Below are 12,855 nucleotides of genomic sequence, written 5' to 3'. Positions count from 1 at the left end.
TAAACAAGTATAAAAAGGTTCCACTTAATACAAATATTTATTTAAAATACGTAAAAATATGATGACAGCTATTTTCAAAATTTTGACCGATATCCTTTATGTCTCATCCTTCTATTGTAACTTGAAGGTCACAATAGAGACAGGTAACCCAATGCATTTTGTCTCATACCGAGACTTCATCAGGGGTATGTCTTGCTGTAAATGAAGCATCCATCAATAGATTAGAAGTCGGTGAACAATACTTGGGCACTCAAGTCTTAATGTATGAGTATCAAGTTATTACGTAACGTGGCCCAATAATCTGATTAGTTCACAATAGGATAGTGTGGACTCTCCTAAGTTTCAAAGAATCTGACTTCAGATGCTTTGAAACTTAGGAGAGTCCACACTAACCTATTGGAGGGCCAAATATACTTGGGATTTAGCATAATATCTGATTTATCATACGTGTTACACACACACACACACACACACACACACACACACACACACACACACACACACACACACACACACACACATATATAGGAGCAGGGGACTGTAGGTTTAATGATACATATTGACTGTCTCTACTGGTAGAATTCCCAAAGGACTTTAAGCTACAGCAGCTCCTTCTCTCCTACCTTCCTTATACAATCATTTCTTGCTGGGGACGTCACATGATGTCCATATCCCTCACTTCCCCAGTGCCAGTAGCAAAAGGAAAGAGGCATGTCGTGGATGAGAGAGGAGAACAGCCCCTCCTCCCTCTCCTCCTCCTCTGGCCGGACCACAGCTGGCCCTGAGCTCAGCTCACCAGCTTATTCTGTTTTACAGCTTGCAGTGCCCCGGCGGGTGGTATTTAATGAGCTATTCTGACTCATTATAAAGCGTTCGGCTGCTGGCCCCTTCATTGCAGTAGGGCCACGGTACATTGCACTGGCTGCATCGCTGCTAGTTCCGCCACTGTGAAGGACCTACTCCTACGCTTTGCCCAAAATAAGTTTCCTCTCTTCATTTCTGGTTACAAACTCTCTCAACACATTGTACAAGTTCAGCACAATTGTAGTGTGTACATGATGAACATCAGGATCTGTGTTTGGCATTCCCGCATCATGGTAGACCTCAGATCAGGGCCGGATTAACAATGGGGCGGATGGAGCTGCAGCTCCAGGCCCTCCATTGAAAATAGGCCCACAGCCTGCCACAGTGAAGGGGCCGATAAACGCTGGCATTACAATGAGTCACACTGACTCATTGTATACCGTCACCGGCACTACAACCACGGCGACACAGTGCCCCTGCCCCAGGCCAGTCAGTGCATTCAAGTCCCGGCTGCCGGAGGAGGAGGGTCCGCTCTCCACCTCCTCCCCCCGGACTACTAGTGGTGTGATGTGCTGAGTGACATGCGGGGGGAGGAGCAATTCTCCCCTCTACTCTCAGCCCCCCCCTCCCCCAGTGCTAATGATGAGGACTTCCCGGCTGGAGGAGGAGGTAGCAGGCAGCACAGTGCACCGCGTGGCTTCGGCGGGGGTTGGTGGAGGGCAGGCTAACCAGCTGTATCTGGTATCCCACAGGACAGTACAGCATAGCAACAAGGCGGACTTCTGACCAATAGGAAGCCCAATCAGACTTGCCTGGAGGCTCCCGTATTTTGCCAGAGTCCCCCGCTACCAAGCAAACTGAAGTGTTTCTCCCGGATTCCCACTGCACATGCCCTCCAGTCCCCCCTCCTTCCTTACCAGAATTACAGCATGCTTTTAGACAGCCCTCCGGCACCTGTCAGATTCCTGCACTGCAGTTTGGAGGAGTTTCTGTGCGACCTCCTCCAGTCACCAGTCCCCTGCATCCACTCAGCTGCTAGCCCAGGACCACAGTCATTGACAGGAACCAGAACCACTGGGGTCCAATCATCCAACCAGTTGTAAGACCCGCGAATCGCGGCATTTTGGGGGCGGAGCCTAATAGAATGGTGCCTTGTCCTGGACACAGCTGATCACCCGTGCTTGGTGAGTGGGGAGGTGGGTGTTTTATATGTATGTGTGCATGCATGAACTATATATATATATATATGCCCCCCCCCCCCCCCTTCCTCGAATAAAAATACTGTATTTGCTACTGGGGTACCCATGAGAGAATCTGTATTACTGCCCCTATTACAGGCTGCTCCTTTTTTTAATCATGGCACCCTAGAAAATCCAAATTGCCCCGGGCACTGATAACCCAATAGCAACCCTAAATGGCTGTCTAGCTGAACTACAGGAGTGGATGAGCGCCAGTTGGCTGCGACTGAACCCGGATAAAACAGAGGTCCTTATGATACGACCGCAACATCAAAGGACAAGACTGCAGCATAGCCAACCAACTGGAATTACACTCGGGGATTCAGAATTACAGACCAGTGATGGTGTGCGGAATCTTGGCGTTGTCCTGGATGGTGGCTTGACACTTAAACATCAGATATCAGCAACAATCAAATCCTCATTCTTTCACCTGAGGAACATAGCCAGAATCAAGCACTTAATTCCCTCAGATGATATGCCAAAAGTCATACATGCATTTGTATCATCTCGTTTAGACTACTGTAATGCCCTCTACCTTGGTCTACCAGCAAAAGAATTGCACCGCTTACAGCTGGTGCAAAACACAGCTGCCAGGCTATTAACCAACCAGCCCCGTTCTAGCCACATAACACCCATCCTCTACTCCCTTCACTGGCTGCCTGTACGATGGCGAATCATCTTCAAGATTGGCTTACTGAGTTTCAAAGCATTACATGACCAAGGCCCAAGGTACCTGAAACAGCTTCTGACCCCATACTGCCCCACTCGATTACTGCGATCTGTAGATGAAGGACTTTTAGCAGTACCTAGAATCTACCGAAAGTCATCTGGGGGTCGAGCTTTTAGTCATGCGGCTCCGACTCTATGGAACTCACTTCCCCGCACAGCGCGAGAGGCCCCAACTATAGAATCCTTCAAAAGTAGACTCAAGACTTTTCTGTTTACTCAAGCATTTCCATAATGTCCCTTTTAGTATCTTCATGCTTCTGTATTTTATGAAAATGTACTTCATTATTTTCTGTACTATATTATGCTATGTATCTGTTAAGCGCCTTGAGTCCTATTGGAGAAAGAGCGCTATATAAATAAAATTATTATTATTATTATAATGATCACAAATAAGCTTATTTGTCTATTTAATGAAGGATTTTTCTCGAAGGTTTAGCAAACGGATAGCTTTTTAACATCTGCAATTGCTTGGACTGGAAAATATGTTGTTCAAGGTGTAATGCAAAACTCACCCTTAATAGTATTGGCTACATTAGACTGTTGATATTCTGGTCTACCTCCTACCTCTCCAATCTTGGATACACAAGATTTAGCTGTTGCAAGACCTTAATGCGCCCAGTTCCCAGCTTAACGACCGCAGACAACTCTTTTGTGGCTACATGGCATCACATGTGCAGGAGGGTGCAGGTGCCAGCTTAATGTGCATTATTGCCCTGCTAGGGCACTGGGCTGGGGAGCCTAATTTTCACAACATTTCTTAATTTATTCAACATTTCTTAAAATACTCTGCAATAGAACAAAACTCCAAATCTAGAACAACACTCTCAAGCTGCTTAGGTTTTTACTTCCCTATAGAGACAAGAAATCAAAGTAACAGGTACTGTAGTATTTTTTAGTATAGCTTGTGATGACCTGGGGTAATTCGCTCGGTAGAGGCGTGTATTGGTACAGTGTCTAGGTGCTTAATGAATATCCAAACACAGTATTTCTTGTAAAATGAAGCTTTACTGGCAGCAAATGAACAGAAAATAACAAACATCCTAGCCCCTGTATAGGACACTATCTCAGTTCTTGACCTCTCTCTATATGGCCAGCTAGTCTGCCACACAAAGTGTCTCTTAGCTTTGCCTGCTCCTTGCAGGTAAATCACAGGCTTCGGCCAGGCTTGGCTGCCTTCCAATACCCCACCTTGGCATTAGCCTCTGTGACAAAGTCTCAGTCCTATCATCTAAACTAAAGGCAAGAACCCTTGTCACCTGGCCTGCTTGACTGCCTCAGCCCCACTTAGGCTCTGCACAAAGGGCAGCCTCTGGGTAACCACACCCCTTTTGTACCCTGTGTGGGTGGATCCCTACAGCCTAACACTGAATCACCTACTCATCATTGCCATCTTTGGTGATACTGCCAGTAAGTAAGTGGTAAACATGCTTGCTAACATTATCAATTTCTAGTTGGATAGGTAATCTGCATGAATTGCAACTTTACAGTATTACATGATTTTGGCCAAATGTCAGTGGCGGTGTGGTTTCTAACAAAGAGTGGTCAGCACGCTCCTTGGGGAGAGGAGGGGGAGGGGAAGTGGGATGTGGGATAAATAAATAGGAAATGTGCGTGTACTGGTCCTAATTATACTTGAGTGTGTGTTTATTGACAATGGACACTTTAATTGTGGTTAATAAAATAAGATTTTACTCACCGGTAAATCTATTTCTGAGTAGTCCGTAGTGGATGCTGGGAACTCCGTAAGGACCATGGGGAATAGCGGCTCCGCAGGAGAGTGGGCACAACTAAAGAAAGCTTTAGGATTACCTGGTGTGCACTGGCTCCTCCCTCTATGACCCTCCTCCAGACCTCAGTTAGGATACTGTGCCCGGAAGAGCTGACACAATAAGGAAGGATTTTGAATCCCGGGTAAGACTCATACCAGCCACACCAATCACACCGTATAACTCGTGATACTATACCCAGTTAACAATATGAAATATAACTGAGCCTCACAACAGATGGCTCAACAATAACCCTTTAGTTAAACAATAACTATATACAAGTATTGCAGACAATCCGCACTTGGGACGGGCGCCCAGCATCCACTACGGACTACGAGAAATAGATTTACCGGTGAGTAAAATCTTATTTTCTCTGACGTCCTAGTGGATGCTGGGAACTCCGTAAGGACCATGGGGATTATACCAAAGCTCCCAAACGGGCGGGAGAGTGCGGATGACTCTGCAGCACCGAATGAGCGAACTCTAGGTCCTCCTCAGCCAGGGTATCAAACTTGTAGAATTTAGCAAACGTGTTTCACCCCGACAAAGTAGCTGCTCGGCAAAGTTGTAAAGCCGAGACCCCTCGGGCAGCCGCCCAAGAAGAGCCCACCTTCCTCGTGGAATGGGCCTTTAAAGATTTAGGATGCGGCAGTCCAGCCGCAGAATGTGCAAGTTGAATCGTGCTACAGATCCAGCGAGCAATAGTCTGCTTTGAACCAGGCGCACCCAACTTGTTGGGCGCATGCAGGATAAATAGCGAGTCAGTCTTTCTGACTCCAGCTGCCCAGGAAACATAGATTTTCAGGGCCCGGACTACGTCCAGCAACTTGGAGTCCTCCAAGTCACGAGTAGCCGCAGGCACCACAATAGGCTGGTTCAAATAAAACGCTGAAACCACCTTTGGGAGAAATTGGGGACGAGTCCTCAATTCCGCCCTATCCATATGGAAAATCAGATAAGGGCTTTTACAAGACAAAGCCGCCAATTCTGACACACGCCTGGCCGAAGCCAAGGCCAACAGCATGACCACTTTCCACGTGAGATATTTTAGTTCCACGGTTTTAAGTGGTTCAAACCAATGCGACTTTAGGAAATTTAACACCACGTTGAGATCCCAAGGTGCCACTGGGGGCACAAAAGGGGGCTGAATATGCAGCACTCCCTTAACAAATGTCTGAACTTCAGGTAGTGAAACCAGTTCTTTTTGGAAGAAAATCGATAGAGCCGAAATCTGGACCTTAATGGAACCCAATTTTAGGCCCATAGTCACCCCTGACTGTAGGAAGTGCAGAAATCGACCTAGCTGATATTCCTCCGTTGGGGCCTTCCTGGCCTCACACCAAGCAACATATTTCCGCCATATGCGGTGATAATGGTTTGCGGTCACTTCTTCCTAGCTTTAATTAGCGTAGGGATAACTTCCTCCGGAATGCCCTTTTCCTTCAGGATCCGGCGTTACACCGCCATGCCGTCAAACGCAGCCGCGGTAAGTTTTGGAACAGACAGGGCCCCTGCTGCAGCAGGTCCTGTCTGAGCGGCAGAGGCCATGGGTCCTCTGACATCATTTCTTGAAGTTCCGGGTACCAAGCTCTTCTTGGCCAATCCGGAACAATAAGTATAGTTCTTACTCCTCTCCTTCTTATTATTCTCAGTACCTTGGGTATGAGAGGCAGAGGAGGGAACACATACACCGACTGGTACACCCACGGTGTTACCAGAGCGTCCACAGCTATCGCCTGAGGGTCCCTTGACCTGGCGCAATATCTTTTTAGCTTTTTGTTGAGGCGGGACGCCATCATGTCCAACTGTGGTCTTTCCCAATGTTGTACAATCATTTGGAAGACTTCTGGATGAAGTCCCCACTCTCCCGGGTGGAGGTCGTGTCTGCTGAGAAAGTCTGCTTCCCAGTTGTCCACTCCGGGAATGAACACTGCGGACAGTGCTAACACATGATTTTCCGCCCATCGGAGAATCCTTGTGGCTTCTGCCATCGCTATCCTGCTTCTTGTGCCGCCCTGTCGGTTTACATGGGCGACCGCCGTGATGTTGTCTGACTGGATCAGCACCGGCTGGTGTTGAAGCAGGGGTCTTGCCTGACTTAGGGCATTGTAAATGGCCCTTAGTTCCAGAATATTTATGTGTAGGGAAGTCTCCTGACTTGACCATTGTCCTTGGAAATTTCTTCCCTGTGTGACTGCCCCCCAACCCCGAAGGCTGGCATCCGTGGTCACCAGGACCCAGTCCTGTATGCCGAATCTGCGGCCCTCTAGAAGATGAGCACTTTGCAGCCACCACAGCAGCGACACCCTGGCCCTCGGAGACAGGGTTATCAGCCGATGCATCTGAAGATGCGATCCGGACCACTTGTCCAACAGATCCCATTGAAAGATCCTTGCATGGAACCTTCCGAATGGAATTGCTTCGTAAGAAGCCACCATCTTTCCCAGGACTCGCGTGCAGTGGTGCACCGACACCTGTTTTGGTTTTAGGAGGTCTCTGACTAGAGATGACAACTCCTTGGCCTTCTCCTCCGGGAGAAACACTTTTTTCTGTTCTGTGTCGAGAACCATCCCCAGGAACAGTAGACGCGTTGTAGGAACCAGCTGCGACTTCGGAAAGTTCAGGATCCAGCCGTGCTGTTGTAGCACTGCCCGAGCTAGTGCTACTCCGATCAGCAACTGTTCCCTGGACCTCGCCTTTATAAGGAGATCGTCCAAGTACGGGATAATTATAACTCCCTTTTTTCGAAGGAGTATCATCATCTCTGCCATTACTTTGGTAAATACCCTCGGTGCCGTGGACAGACCAAACGGCAACGTCTGGAATTGGTAATGACAGTCCTGTACCACAAATCTGAGGTACTCCTGGTGAGGGGGGTAAATGGGGACATGCAGGTAAGCATCCTTGATGTCCAGTGATACCATGAAATCCCCTTCGTCCAGGCTTGCAATAACCGCCCTGAGCGATTCCATTTTGAACTTGAACCTTCGTATATAAGTGTTCAAGGATTTCAAATTTAAGATGGGTCTCACCGAACCGTCCGGTTTCGGTACCACAAACATTGTGGAATAGTGACCCCGTCCCTGTTGAAGGAGGGGTACCTTGACTATCACCTGCTGCGAATACAGCTTGTGAATTGCTTCCAGCACTGCCTCCCTGTCCGAGGGAGCCGTCGGCAAGGCAGATTTGAGGAAACGGCGAGGAGGAGACGTCTCGAATTCCAGCTTGTACCCCTGAGATACTACCTGTAGAATCCAGGGATCCACCCGTGAGCGAACCCACTGGTCGCTGAAGTTCTTGAGACGGGCCCCCACCGTGCCTGGCTCCGCCTGTGGAGCCCCAGCGTCATGCGGTGGACTTAGAGGAAGCGGGGGAGGACGTTTGTTCCTGGGAACTGGCTGTATGCTGCAGCTTTTTCCCCCTACCTCTGCCTCTGGGCAGAAAGGACGCGCCTCTAACCCGCTTACCTTTCTGGGGCTGAAAGGACTGTACCTGATAATACGGTGCTTTCTTTGGCTGTGAGGGAACATGGGGTAAAAATGCTGATTTCCCAGCTGTAGCCGTGGAAACGAGGTCCGAGAGACCATCCCCAAACAACTCCTCACCCTTGTAAGGCAAAACTTCCATGTGCCTTTTAGAATCAGCATCACCTGTCCACTGCCGAGTCCACAATCCTCTCCTGGCAGAAATGGACATTGCGTTTATTTTAGATGCCAGCCGGCAAATATCCCTCTGTGCATCTCTCATGTATAAGACTGCGTCTTTAATGTGCTCAACGGTTAGCAATATAGTGTCCCTGTCTAAGGTATCAATGTTTTCTGACAGGGAATCTGACCACGCAGCTGCAGCACTGCACATTCATGCTGAAGCAATAGCTGGTCTCAGTATAATGCCTGAGTGTGTATATACAGACTTCAGGATAGCCTCCTGCTTTCTATCTGCAGGTTCCTTTAAGGCGGCCGTGTCCGGAGACGGTAGTGCCACCTTCTTTGACAGACGTGTGAGCGCTTTATCCACCCTAGGGGATGTCTCCCAACGTGACCTGACCTCTGGCGGGAAAGGGTACGCCATTAGTAACTTTTTAGAAATTACCAGTTTCTTATCGGGGGAAGCCCACGCTTCTTCACACACTTCATTTAATTCATCAGAAGGGGGAAAAACCACTGGTAGTTTTTTCACCCCAAACATAATACCCTTTTTTGTGGTACCTGGGGTAATATCAGAAATATGCAACACATTTTTCATTGCCGTAATCATGTAACGGGTGGCTCTATTGGAATGTACACTAGTCTCATCATCGTCGACACTGGAGTCAGTATCCGTGTCGACATCTGTGTCTGCCATCTGAGGTAGCGGGCGTTTTAGAGCCCCTGATGGCTTTTGAGACGTCTGGGCAGGCACAGGCTGAGAAGCCGGCTGTCCCACATCTGCTATGTCGTCAAACCTTTTATGTAAGGAGTTGACACTGTCGCGTAATTCCTTCCACATAACCATCCACTCAGGGGTCGACCCCGCAGGGGGTGACATCACATTTATCGGCACCTGCTCCGCCTCCACATAAGCCTCCTCATCAAACATGTCGACACAGCCGTACCGACACACCGCACACACACAGGGAATGCTCTGACTGAGGACAGGACTCCACAAAGTCCTTTGGGGAGACAGAGAGAGAGTATGCCAGCACACACCAGAGCGCTATATATAATGTAGGGATTCACACTATACATACAGTGATTTTTCCCTTATAGCTGCTATTAATATACAGATACTGCGCCTAAATTTAGTGCCCCCCCTCTCTTTTTTACCCTATGAAGTCTGGAAACTGCAGGGGAGAGCCTGGGGAGCGTCCTTCCAGCGGAGCTGTGAGAGGAAATGGCGCCAGTGTGCTGAGGGAGATAGCCCCGCCCCTTTTTCGGCGGGCTTCTCCCGCTTTTTTATGGAATATATGGCAGGGGATTTTACACATATATAGTCTTAATGACTATATTATGTGTTATTTTGCCAGTAAGGTACTCTTATTGCAGCCCCAGGGCGCCCCCCCCCCCAGCGCCCTGCACCCATCAGTGACCGGAGTGTGTGGTGTGCATGGGGAGCAATGGGGCACAGCTGCAGTGCTGTGCGCTACCTTAATGAAGACCGAAGTCTTCTGCCGCCGATTTTCAGGAACATCTTCTTGCTTCTGGCTTTGCAAGGGGGACGGCGGCGCGGCTCCGGGACCGGACTACCGAGGCTGGGCCTGTGTTCGATCCCTCTGGAGCTAATGGTGTCCAGTAGCCTAAGAAGCCCAAGCTAGCTGCAAGCAGGTAGGTCCGCTTCTCTCCCCTAAGTCCCTCGTAGCAGTGAGTCTGTTGCCAGCAGATCTCACTGAAAATAAAAAACCTAAATATAACTTTCTTTTCTAAGAGCTCAGGAGAGCCCCTAGTGTGCATCCAGCTCGGCCGGGCACAAAATTCTAACTGAGGTCTGGAGGAGGGTCATAGAGGGAGGAGCCAGTGCACACCAGGTAGTCCTAAAGCTTTCTTTAGTTGTGCCCAGTCTCCTGCGGAGCCGCTATTCCCCATGGTCCTTACGGAGTTCCCAGCATCCACTAGGACGTCAGAGAAATGTCTGTTTTATTGAGGTATATTTATGCCTGTGGTATGTCTACAGACTACCCTTTTGTCTGTACCCTCCTGCTGGTCAATATGTTCAAAATGTTCCTTGTCGCAATGAGGTCCTACACCACTATCAGGTGTGTCCTGCAGACTACCCTTTACATGGTATACCCTCCTAGTGGTATACCTAAAGACCCCAGCTCAGGTAAATGTCAGGTGTACCCTACGGGTCACCTTTACCATAGGTGTGGTGGGTGCCTATGTGCCGTCTGAAGCTGTGTCTCCTTCAGTATGTCTCTGGGGTATGACTAGTGTGGCGTCCCGCCTGTCAGTCCCCTGTTGTGTGCACCGCTGAGGTGTGGGGTCGTGGGGCTGTGTGTATACACACTTACCGCCGGGGGCAAGCTCTCCGCCTGCTGCCGGTGACAGCGTCTTTCTCTCCACAACCTCCGGTGCCTGTGTCCTCAGTTCCTCCGGTCCACATCCGGCTCCAGCAGCCGCCGGCCTCCTCCTCAGTGGTGGTGTGGTGTCCTGTCCAATAAATTTCTTCACTTACCCGTAAGTAAAGAAATTTATTGGTTGGGATGCTGCCCCACCACTGTCACTTGCAGCAGCCCTAAGTAGGCTCAAGAAACTTGACTTTCATCAACAGGAAGCACTATTCCCCGACAAGGACAAAGTAGTAGGTCACCCCAGGCATGACCCCTTTCCATCTCATGAGAAGTTGTGTGTACCCCCTTCCCTGTGCATGAAAACGTACTGGCACTGTGACCAGTAATCTAGAAGGAGTGCTTTGGGAACCCAGACAGAGAATGATTACTGTGCAGAGACAGAACTACCATTGGTGAAGGAGATGCATTGCCCCGGGTCCCCTGAGGTCTAAGGGTCCCACTGTTGCCCAGACCAGCAATGAGCTATCCCCTGGGCCCCCTGCAGAGCATTTTGAGCAATGTTGGATGAATGGCCCAATGCAGAGAGCAGGATGGGTCCCACTGCCTGAGGGACCTGTCCCTTACCTTAGGTGGGTAGGGCTGACTTTGTATGTGCCGGACTGATAGAGGAGTCCTGCCACCTATCAGTGCTGATGATCCCAGCCACTTACTGACTCTAATTAACAGACTGCTGTACATTTTTTCTGATTAACTGCTGTCCGTGAATTAATGCAGCTCACAATCAGTATAACTAGCACTGTCGGAACCCTTCTTGATCAAGTGCCAAACGATGATGCAAGGACCCCTGTCACAGATAGAGCAGAGGCCACTGTGTTCCTGCCCCCACCAAGGTACATACCTCCTGTTTTCCACACTGTGCAGGATATTTTGCTTGTACCCCTGTCTCTCCCTGTCACTGTCACCCTGCCTCCCCTTTCCATACGCTGTTTCCCTCTGCCTCTCCCTGTCACCCACTGCCATGTGGCATATTGTGAACTTTGGTTGGAGTGGAGGAGGGGGGCCCAAAATATTTTTTGTACCTGGGCCCACCACTCACAAGTTCTGCCACTGTTACTGTGTATCCTAACATAGTACATAATAAATCTGTTTTCTCCATACATTTCTTTGTTCTGTATCTCTTTTTCCCAACATCAGGCTGTTTACACATACATCTTTACCATTTGAGCACATCACAAAGATCATTATCATTCCACATATATGCTATCCCATTCCTTATAATCTGCAGCGCTGTATCTCCCCCTTGAGCTATTTAACATAGGGCCAGATGTACTAAGCCTTGAAAAGTGATACATTTCATGGTGATAAAGTACTAACCAACCAGCTCCTAATTGTCATTTTATAAACCCACCCTGTAACATGGCAGTTAGGAGCTGATCGACTGGTATTTTATCACCGTGAAATGTAACACTTTTCAAGGCTTAGTACATCTCCAGGAAGGCGAAACACCTCCAGATACAGCAGCACACCATACCCAATCCCAGTGAGTGCAGTGTACTATACCTCTACCAATAGTATGCTCTAGACCACAGGTTCTCAAACTCGGTCCTCAGGACCCCACACCAGGGCCGGTGCTAGGGTGTTCGGCGCCCCCCTGCAAACTATAAATTTGCGCCCTCTCATATTTTACAAAGGGACAGTAAGCATTGAAAAAAGGGGGTGTGGTTTCACAAACAAGGGCGTGGCCACACAATAGTATCCCCATTTCTTGTATGCACATCACTGATCAAAACTCACCAAATTTCCAGCAATATATACCAGTGCACCTGTGTATAATGCCCACATGTATATACCGTTGCACCTGTGTAAAATGCCTACATGTATATACCGCTGCACCTGTGTATAATGCCCACATGTATATACCAATGCACCTGTGTATAATGCCCACATGTATATACTGATGCACCTGTGTATAATGCCTACATGTATATACTGCTGCGCCAGTGTATAATGACCACATGTATATACCGCTGCACCTGTGTATAATGCCCACATGTGTATATACTGCTGCACCTGTGTATAATGCCCACATGTAATGCCCACATGTATATACTTCTGCACCTGTGTATAATGCCCACATGAACCCTTGGGTTCATTGTGTGTGTGTGTGTGTGTGTGTGTGTGTGTGTGTGTGTGTGTGTGTGTGTGTGTGTGTGTGTGTGTATGTGTGTGTGTGTGTATCACTGAACCCTCCATCCCCTCCCCCAAATAATGAGTGTAAGGAGAATGAGCCACATCCTATGGGCTGATGGGATCCCGGCATTCATAATACCAA

This window comes from Pseudophryne corroboree, chromosome 5, assembly GCF_028390025.1.
Source record: "Pseudophryne corroboree isolate aPseCor3 chromosome 5, aPseCor3.hap2, whole genome shotgun sequence".
NCBI lineage: Eukaryota > Metazoa > Chordata > Amphibia > Anura > Myobatrachidae > Pseudophryne > Pseudophryne corroboree.
The sequence above is the reverse complement of the archived record's forward strand: the minus strand, read 5'-3'. Positions refer to the sequence as shown.